Source organism: Aulostomus chinensis, chromosome 21 (assembly GCF_037954235.1).
Source record: "Aulostomus chinensis isolate RoL2024-O1b breed Wild chromosome 21, RoL_Achi_v1.0, whole genome shotgun sequence".
Lineage (NCBI taxonomy): Eukaryota > Metazoa > Chordata > Actinopteri > Syngnathiformes > Aulostomidae > Aulostomus > Aulostomus chinensis.
In genome coordinates this window covers 18,988,423-18,999,023 of record NC_141340.1, presented here as the reverse complement: position 1 = coordinate 18,999,023, position 10,601 = coordinate 18,988,423, and the positions used below count along the sequence as shown (strand labels likewise).

The 10,601-nt window shown below is 47.4% G+C and overlaps 1 non-coding gene across 1 annotated transcript; it reads left to right on the top strand.

Annotated features, from left to right (window-relative positions):
* The first annotated feature begins 4,458 nt into the window (after positions 1–4,458).
* trnaa-cgc (transfer RNA alanine (anticodon CGC)) lies at positions 4,459–4,530 on the top strand. The gene has a single exon. It is a non-coding gene; the product is annotated as a tRNA-Ala (tRNA).
* Positions 4,531–10,601: the final 6,071 nt, after the last annotated feature.

Genomic DNA, 10,601 nt, shown 5'->3' with positions numbered 1-10,601 from the left:
CAGTGGTTAGCACTGTGGCCTCACAGCAAGAAGGTTCCGGGTTCGAGTCCCGGCTCGGGCACGGGATCTTTCTGTGTGGAGTTTGCATGTTCTCCCCGTGTCTGCGTGGGTTCTCTCCGGGTACTCCGGCTTCCTCCCACAGTCCAAAAACATGCAATTGGGGACTAGGCTGATTGAATACTCTAAATTGACCGTAGGTATGAATGTGAGTGTGAATGGTTGTTCGTCTCTCTATGTCGGCCCTGCGATGGACTGGCGACCTGTCCAGGGTGTACCCCGCCTCTCGCCCGTTGACGCTGGGATAGGCTCCAGTCCCCCCGTGTCCCTTAATGTGTAGGAATAAGCGGAAGAAGACGATGGATGGATGGATCCTACCTGGGAAAAAGTCCCGCTTCAGTAGATGTCTATCTGACACTGCTGTTTCTAGATTTAAGGAGCTTATTCCAGCAGAACTTGCTGCCACATCTTGTAGTAATATAATGGGCAGTTATGCTGATTTCACCCCCTCACAGGTAGACTATCTTGTGGACAGCACTGCAGCAGCACTCCTTGGGACACTTGATGCCGTAGCTCCCCTGAAGAAGGTTATCAACCAAAAGAGGTTCCCTGGTACAGCCCAGTGCTGTGTGCCTTAAAACAGAAGACCAGACAACTGGAAAGGAAGACACATTCCAGCCAGCACGAGGAAGTCCGCCAAGCCTGGAAGGAGAGTTTATTAATATATAAAAAAGAACTCCGTAATGCTAGAAGCGCTTACTACTCGTCCCTGATAGAAAAGAATAAGAACAACCCCAGGTTCCTCTTCAGCACCGTGGGCAGGCTCACCAAGAACCATAGAGCTGTTGAGCCATGCATCCCCCCAACTCTCAGCAGTGAAGACTTCCTTTCTTTCTTCACTGAAAAGATTGTGAATATTAGAACAAAGATTGCCAGTAATGGAGGACAGACTACAGTCACCACAGAAGCACCTCCCAGACTTGGTGCTCACTTGGACAGCTTCTCCCCCATCGACCTGTCAGAATTAACTTCTGCAGTCACTTCCTCCAAGTCAGCCACTTGTCTGCTGGATCCCATCCCAACAAGCATCCTTAAGGATGCCTTCCCTCTAGTCAACACTTCTATATTAAATCAAATTAATCTTTCCTTAATCACCGGTTATGTGCCACAGGCCTTTAAGGTGGCTGTCATCAACCCTTTACTTAAAAAAACCTTCTCTTGACCCAGATGTGTTAGCCAACTATAGACCGATATCCAACCTCCCCTACATCTCCAAAATCCTTGAGAAGGTTGTCCTGGAGCAGCTACATAAACATCTGCACAGCAATGAGCTCTTTGAAGCCTTCCAGTCTGGATTCAGGGAACACCATAGCACTGAAACAGCGCTCTTTGGAGCCTTCCAGTCTGGATTCAGGGAACACCATAGCACTGAAACAGCGCTCTTTGAAGCCTTCCAGTCTGGATTCAGGGAACACCATAGCACTAAAACAGCGCTCTTTGAAGCCTTCCAGTCTGAATTCAGGGAATACATAGCACTGAAACAGCACTGGTCAGAGTCTCTAATGATCTTCTTATAGCTTCAGACAGTCTTGTCTCTGTGCTTGTCCTTTTGGACCTCAGTGCTGCATTTGACACCATCGACCACAGCATCCTGCTACAGAGATTAGACCATGACATTGGGATTAAAGGAACTGCCCTAAAATGGTTTAAGTCCTACTTATCAGATAGGTTTCAGTTTGTTCATGTTAATAATGACTATTCAGAATACAGCAGAGTTACATATGGTGTACCACAGGGTTCAGTTTTAGGACCGATTCTCTTCACTCTTTACATGCTCCCATTAGGTGACATAATACGGAAGCACTCGATCAACTTCCAGTGTTATGCGGACGACACGCAACTTTACTTGTCGATGGAGCCAGACGACACAAGCCAGTTTACTAATCTGCAAGACTGCCTGAAAGACATTAAATCCTGGATGTCTTCTAACTTCTTAATGCTAAATTCAGATTAAACTGAGGTCATCGTGTTTGGACCTAAACACCTCAGGGACACGCTCTTGAATCGGATCACTACTCTAGATGGCATCACCCTAACTCCGAGTACAACTGCAAGGAACCTTGGGGTCATTTTTGACCAGGACCTTTCCTTCAGCTCCCACATAAAGCATGTGACTAGGACCGCCTTCTTCCATCTGCGAAGTATCGCTAAGATTAGGAATATCCTTTCCCAGAGTGATGCTGAGAAACTGGTGCATGCATTTATCACTTCTAGGCTGGACTACTGCAACTCTCTCTTGTCAGGATGTCCTAAATACTCTCTAAAGAGTCTCCAGCTGGTCCAGAATGCTGCAGCGAGGGTTTTGACGGGAGTTGAGAAGAGAGAACACATCTCTCCCACTTTAACTTCTCTCCACTGGCTTCCTGTAGGATCTAGAATCGACTTCAAAATCCTTCTGCTGACTTATAAGGCTCTCAATGATAAAGCCCCATCCTATTTGAAAGAACTCAGTCCCTGCTGTCCTACCAGAGCTCTCCGCTCCCAGAATGCAGGTCTTTTAGTGATTCCCAGTATCTCTAAAAACAGACTGGGAGGTAGAGCCTTTAGTTACCGGGCTCCTCTAGTATGGAACCAGCTCTCTCCATGGGTCAGAGAGGCAGACACTCTGACTACGTTTAAGTCCAGGCTTAAGACTTTCCTTTATGACAGAGCCTTCAGTTAGGACTGGTTCAGGTAGCTCTGAACCATTGATAGCTATGCTGCTACAGGCTTAGACTGCTGGGGGACACATCAGGTTACATGGAGCCCTTCCCTCCTCTCCTCTCCTCTCTCCTCCTCTCCTCGCTGCACATTTTTGAAACTGTCATTACCACTACTTGTTGCACTTTGTAGTTTGGCCTTGGTGTCTCGCAGTCTCTCTGTGTTTCCACAGATCCACCAGAGCCCCAACCGCTGCCTGCATCGCCCCCCCCCCCTTATTCCCTACTGTCACACCGGCCTGCACTACCCTCCCATGAACCAGTCTACCATCCAGTCCCCCATCAAGCTGGCTTGCTCTCCCTGCCTCCCCTTCCAGAAGCTTCCTTCTTCAACTGTTAACATTTCCATGTTTCCCACATTTTGTATTGTAAACTCTTTTCTTGTCTGTAACAACATCTACTGCACGTCTGTCCGTCCTGGGTGAGGGATCCCTCCTCTGTTGCTCACCCTGAGGTTTCTCAGATTTTTCCCTGTTAAAAGGGTTTTCTATGGAGTTTTTCCTCAGTCGATGTGAGGGTCTAAGGGACGAGGATGTTGTTATGATGCCGTGTGAAGCCCTTTGAGACAAACTGGTGGTGAAAACGGGCTCTACAAATAAAATTGCCTTGCCTTTCCTTGTTACTGATATGTGAATGAACACAGGCTCAGTTCACAGCTCTGATGAAACCACTGACTTTGAACTACACAGTGAAGGAGTTGGTCATCAAGGTTGATGGCAGCTTATTAAGTTCTATCTTTGATCAAATAATAGAAATGTAAATGAATTCAGCATTGATTGCATTTCCCTCCTTTCTTTTGGTGCCCTCAGACTTTCTGAGAACTGGAGGAGGAACTGCTCTCTGTTCTGTGTTTGTTCTGCTCAGTGGAGGAAGGAACCAAGGACCGGAGCTCTAAGTTTTTCAAATTTATTTGTCTGCCAGAAGTGAGCTGTCTTCTGTCTCAGGGGACACAGTCGGGTGGACCGTGGCGGATGAGGACCTGCTGCTTCCTTGAATGACAACAAGTAGTAGCTTGGGCCACAGTGGATGAGGGTCCTGAGACCCTCAGTGAAACAGTCTGGTGAATGTTTGTGGAGGACTGCTGTGTGTTGTCTCAATGATGAAAAGCAGCACAAACACAGGAACATCATGAATATTTTCCAGCAGTCAACACTGTACAACTATTCTAGTACTCTGAGGACCTGCTACTTTCTACAGCCGTCTCTACTGTATACTTGTACTACCAGTTGTTATGAGCATCTGTGGATTTCTAAATATTCCAGCTCTCAGTTTGCAACTGTATAGTGATGAAGGGTCAGTTTAGAGCTGTCAATCAAAGTTAATAATTGATATTAGCATCTGTAGATTATTTTAGGAACACAAATACTTTTACTTCATTCTGAGGATGAGCAGACGTTCAATATAATTTTCATTTCTTGGTCAAAGACTCCTACAAGTCAGAGAGGATCTGGGCTGGATTGTGAAGCTTCTGAGAGGGAAACATTCACTCTGGACTGGACTGAGAACGGAGCAGCCTCAGCTTCCTGGAGCCTGACTTGCCTCTGTAGTCTAAGGCTGTGTGGGCTGACATCACAGTGAAACTACTGAGATCACAGAGCCTTTGAGATGACAGGCCGAGTTCCTTTTTTTCCCCTAAAATGAGCAAATAGTGTTGTGTCTGTATTTGTGTTTGCTGCATCAGTTCAAAAGTGACTCTTCCAGAGGGGATGTAGCTCAGTGGTAGAGTGCATGCTTCGCATGTATGAGGCCCTGGGTTCAATCCCCGGCATCTCCAGATGGTCCTTTGGAGCCTTCATCTTATCAGCTAAATTGATCCCTAAATGTGACAACAGTTGATAACAAACTACCAGAAGAGAAACCAGTCTGTTACATATCAAAGTATTTGGAGCTGGGTCAGTGTGACTGTAAACCTTCATAGTCAGCCTGAAGGAGCTGGTTTTACCTTTGCAAAGGAAATCCCACACACAGCTGCTTTCAGTTGCCAAATGTGTGTGTCCTCACTCCTCTATCCTCCTGCTGCCTTCAGAATACAGACACAATTCAACTTGGTAAGTTTGGTGCATAGAAGTGCTCCTGAAAAGATGTGTGTCAGCCCACAGCTGACTGTTCTTACCTGGAACCTCAGGATGAATCTGATGTTGACTTTTGGACAAATCACCTGTTCATCAGTTCAATCATCACTTCCATCCATTTTCTACTGCTTATCTTATTATAGAAAGGAGTCTGTCTGCTGTGTGACTGAGGCAGTTAATGTGAGCTGCTGCATGTCTCAGCTGTGTGTGTGTGTGGGGGGGGGGGGCTGTGTGTGTGACTGGTCGGCTGCTAAGGATTATTGATGAGGTCAATCATGATTGGCTCAGAGATCACGGCACAGCAGTAACCAGATGGAGACTTTTTGATTTTATTTGGGGGGGGGGGGGCAATTTCTAAGTCAGACACATCATCACAATTTGAAGTTTTTCCCAGTAAAAAAACAAAACAAAACAAATCCAAAACATTATTTGACTTTTGATGTCTAAATTGTGTGGAAATTGTAAGTCCAAAAAGCAGGAGGCCGTTTGTGCTTGGAAACTGTGAAGCACATCACCAATAACTCCTGGTTAATTTACAGTTGTTTTCTACAAAAAGTTTTAAAATGAACTAAATGCTAAATCCCTAGTAGTCATCATTGTTTTCATATATTTTCTGTCTGTGATGCCCTTTAGACGGTTCTTTTCCTCTGAATTCATGAGGAGAGCTGCAGTGACAGAGAAAGGTATGGAACAACAGAGTACTACAGAAATACTGCATTTGTTATGAAAGAGTACTTCCTCAGATATGAACTGAGTAGATTTAAAGGTTTAAGCTTCAAGGAAAATGGCTCAGCCATCCAGCAACACTTCCACTCAAACTCCTGACCTCTCCTTCATCTGTTTAATGCAACGATTCACTGTCATTATTCTGATGTAGTCAACAACTGTCAGGATCCCAGTCTTTTTCCATGATGTCCCCGTTCCCTCCTTCCCTTTTGTGGGCGTCTTTGTCTTTTTCCTCGCTAATATATAACAATACTGAAAGAGTGTCATGCAGATTTAGACCACAGGTGCAGTTTTATCAATCAAGACCTGTTGAATCAAGGGAGAGTCAGATGACCTGAAATGTAGATGCATTAACAACTTCTGTCCAGAAGATGGCATCAGAGAACCATTCATCCATCCATTTTCTTCCACTTATTCCTGATAAGGGTCCTGGGGGGTGGAGTCTATCCCAGTGGCTTTCGGGCGAGAGGCGGGGTTCACCCTGAACAGGTCACCAGTCCATCACAGGGCCAACACATAGAGACACACAACCATTCACACTCACAGTCAGGTGCATTTGTGGCACCAAGATATCCTGCAACACACAGAGCAAGCGATTGTTAAGGTTTTCAAACTTACACTTTCGCCATACAATCTTGGATGGGCAGCTTACATCTTCAGCCCTGCAGCAACAGCGCCACAATGTGGTCTGCAGATGTCATGTCCCCAAGAGTGTCTTCATTGTTGTCTTCCTCGTCCTCTTCCTCCTCCCGATTGCTGAAGACTCAGAGGGGGCGACAGATGTGGCGCCTGTAGTCGCACGTGGAAAAGAATAAGTACACAAGTCAAGTGCGCTCACATGGGCGAAATGTGTAGAAACAGGAGGAACTTACTGGATGAGGGCTGCTGTGCCGGCTGGTGGGAGGAGGCTGGTGCTGCAGCTTCCATATCCCTGCCCAGTATGTATGTCTGAAGCACATACATACGCGACTCAGGCCTCACCCTCTGCCTCTTCACCCACTGCACATAACTGCAGACAGCGAGACCACAAACAGTCAAGGCCTGGCCGTCCCGTCACTTGAACCGTACACACCTCAAGAGAGCAACACTTACGATCTCCTTTTGCCAAGGGGGGAGTCGTACAGGTCCCGCGGGGTCACCCCGGAGTGAGCGCCAAAACCCACGACGGCCCCATCCATGCCTCGCACCGAGGAGTGCCCCTCGCACATCCTACGCCCCTCGATGGTGGCGGCCGTTTCTGGGAAGAGATGAGCGTAGGAGGCGAGGGCGTCCTTGTTTGCGGCCAGGAGCGACTCGCTGTCCCTCTCCTGCAGGTGAGCAACCAGGAGGCTGCTGGCATAGCCCACATCGTTGCTCAGGAGCCACTTGAACGTCTGCCCCTGGTATTTGCCAAACTGGAGCTCACTCTCACTGAGCACCAGCTGGAAGCAACCAGGGTCACCTCCGGCCTGGAGCACACGGGTCTTCGCCTCCTCCCTCACCAGGTCAGGCTTCTTGACCTGCGTGACCTTCGCTTTCCCAGCTTGGGCCAGCCATCTCGCTGCAGGCGTTGGAGCCAGGGTGAGCTCGCTGGACGTAGCTCCGTGAAATCGGAATACGGGTTTGTAATCCATTCTGCAAAGAGTCACGCAAAACACCCTCTTTTAGCATGACGCCTGTAATCAAACGCAGGCGGGCGCGCACACACACACATGCACACGCACAAACTACAGAAAATGCACTCTTTGCCACACAGCGCCTGCCTCATTCATTCCTTCAAGTATAATGAGCAATGTATATTCATCAACAGATTAAAAAAATATAGCGGAACTGTTGGCGTCCACGGCAGTGGAAAACGCCGTACTTCCGTCCACGTTAAGACACACAAACGGGAGCTACACGTTCGGACACGACACCGACATAAATATGTGGCGTTTATTGCTTCAAGTAGGACGTTTGCATGGAACCGATATCAAGTCTCATTTTTTCCATTCATTCATTCATTCATTCATTCAAACGGACAGTACAAAGTGCGCTAGCAGAAGCCGCAAAGCTCCGAACAGTCGCAAGAAATAACAACGCCAAGTAGTCCGTCATTCGGTGTGAAAAAGTGCAAACAGTCGCAAATATCAAGGATAAGACACCCACAAAGTCCGTCATTCGGCGTGGTAAGTTTTTTGTGAAGTTTCTGGTCTTTGTAGAGCGAGGAAGAGCGCAGCGAGGTTTACCTGTCGGAAGTCGCAGAAGAACAGTGACGGAAAACGCCGAGCGTACCAGGAAAAGGTAGCCGGATGCCGTCGACCAATCAAATCATCTGCTGGCTAAAGCGAGCCGCCGATTGCTGGCTGCTAAATCTGGACTCTTCGTTGGACTGGAGTGCCGTAGAACGCGATCCCGGAGATGCGCCTCCGGGATCGCGTTCTTCCGTCGCTGCGCTCTTCCTCGCGCTACAAAGACCAGAAACTTCACAAAACTTTACCACGCCGAATGACGGACTTTGTGGGTGTCTTATCCTTGATATTTCTTGCGACTGTTTGCACTTTTTCACACCGAATGACGGACTACTTGGCGTTGATATTTCTTGCGACTGTTTTGGGGTCTGCGGCTTCTGCTAGCGCACTTTGTACTGTCCGTTTGAAATGAATGAATGAATGAATGAATGAATGGAAGAAATGAGACTTGATATCGGATTCCACTGCAAACATCCTACTTGAAGCAATAAACACCACATATTTATGTCGGTGTCGTGTCCGAACGTGTAGCTCCCGTTTGTGTGTCTTAACGTGGACGGAAGTACGGCATTTTCCACTGCCATGGCGCCAACAGTTCCGCTATATTTTTTTAATCTGTTGATGAATGTACATTGCTCATTATACTTGAAGGAATGAATGAGGCAGGCGCTGTGTGGCAAGAGTGCATTTTCTGTAGTTGTGCGTCGTGTGTGTGTGTGTGCGCCCTGCGTGCGTGCGTTTGATTACAGGCGTCATGCTAGGCAAGGCAAGGCAAGGCAAGGCAATTTTTATTTGTATAGCCCGTTTTCACAACAGTTTTGTCTCAAAGGGCTTCACATGGCATCATAACAACATCCTCTGCCCTTAGACCCTCACATCGACTGAAGAAAAACTCCATAGAAAACCCTTTTAACAGGGAAAAATCTGAGAAACCTCAGGGTGAGCAACAGAGGAGGGATCCCTCACCCAGGACGGACAGACGTGCAGTAGATGTTGTTACAGACAAGAAAACAGTTTACAATACAAAATGTGGGAAACACGGAAATGTTAATAACAGCTGAAGAAGGAAGCTTCTGGTAGGGGAGGCAGGGAGAGCAAGCCAGCTTGATGGGGGACTGGATGGCAGACTTGTTCATGGAAGGGGAGCGCAGGCCGGTGTAACAGTAGGGAATAAGGGGGGGGGGGGGCGATGCAGGCGGCGGTTGGGGCTCCGGTGGATCTGTGGAAACACAGAGAGACTGCGAGACACCAAGGCCAAACTACAAAGTGCAACAAGTAAAATGTGCAGGGAGGAGAGGAGGAGAGGGGGGGAGAGGAGAGGAGAGGAGGGAAGGGCTCCATGTAACCTGATGTGTCCCCCAGCAGTCTAAGCCTATAGCAGCATAGCTATCAATGGTTCAGAGCTACCTGAACCAGTCCTAACTGAAGGCTCTGTCATAGAGGAAGGTCTTAAGCCTGGACTTAAACGTAGTTAAAGTGTCTGCCTCTCTGACCCATGGAGAGAGCTGGTTCCACAGTAAAGGAGCCCGGTAACTAAAAGCTCTACCTCCCAGTCTGTTTGTATTGATACTGGGAGTCACTAAAAGACCTGCATTCTGGGAGCGGAGTGCTCTGGTCGGACAGTAGGGACTAATGAGCTCTTTCAAATAGGATGGAGCTTTATCATTGAGAGCCTTATAAGTTAGCAGAAGGACTTTGAAGTCGATTCTAGATCCTACAGGAAGCCAGTGGAGAGAAGCTAAAGTGGGAGAGATGTGTTCTCTCTTCTTAACTCCCGTCAAAACCCTCGCTGCAGCGTTCTGGACCAGCTGGAGACTCTTTAGAGAGTATTTAGGACATCCTGACAAGAGAGAGTTGCAGTAGTCCAGCCGAGAAGTGATAAATGCATGCACCAGTTTTTCAGCATCACTCTGGGAAAGGATATTCCTAATCTTAGCGATACTTCGAAGATGGAAGAAGGCGGTCCTAGTCACATGCTTTATGTGGGAGCTGAAGGAAAGGTCCTGGTCAAAAATGACCCCAAGGTTCCTTGCAGTTGTACTCGAAGTTAGGGTGATGCCATCTAGAGTAGAGATCCGATTCAAGAGTGTGTCCCTGTGGTGTTTAGGTCCAAAAATGATTACCTCAGTTTTATCTGAATTGAGCATTAAGAAGTTAGAAGACATCCAGGATTTAATGTCTTTCAGGCAGTCTTGCAGATGAGTAAACTGGCTTGTGTCGTCTGGCTCCATCGACAAGTAAAGTTGTGTGTCATCTGCATAACAGTGGAAGTTGATCGAGTGCTTCCGGATTATGTCACCTAATGGGAGCATGTAAAGAGTGAAGAGAATCGGTCCTAAAACTGAACCCTGTGGTACACCATATGTAACTCTGCTATACTCCGAATGGTCATTATTAACATTAACAAACTGAAACCTGTCAGATAAGTAGGACTTAAACCATTTTAGGGCAGTTCCTTTAATCCCAATGTCATGGTCTAGTCTCTGTAGCAGGATGCTGTGGTCGATGGTGTCAAATGCAGCACTGAGGTCCAAAAGGACAAGCACAGAGACAAGACCTCTGTCTGAAGCTATAAGAAGATCATTCGAGACTCTGACCAGTGCTGTTTCAGTGCTATGGTGTTCCCTGAATCCAGACTGGAAGGCTTCAAAGAGCTCGTTGCTGTGCAGATGTTCATGTAACTGCTCCAGGACAACCTTCTCAAGGATCTTGGAGATGTAGGGGAGGTTGGATATTGGCCTATAGTTGGCTAACACATCTGGGTCAAGAGAAGGTTTTTTAAGTAAAGGGTTGATGACAGCCACCTTAAAGGCCTGTGGCACATAACCTGTGACTAA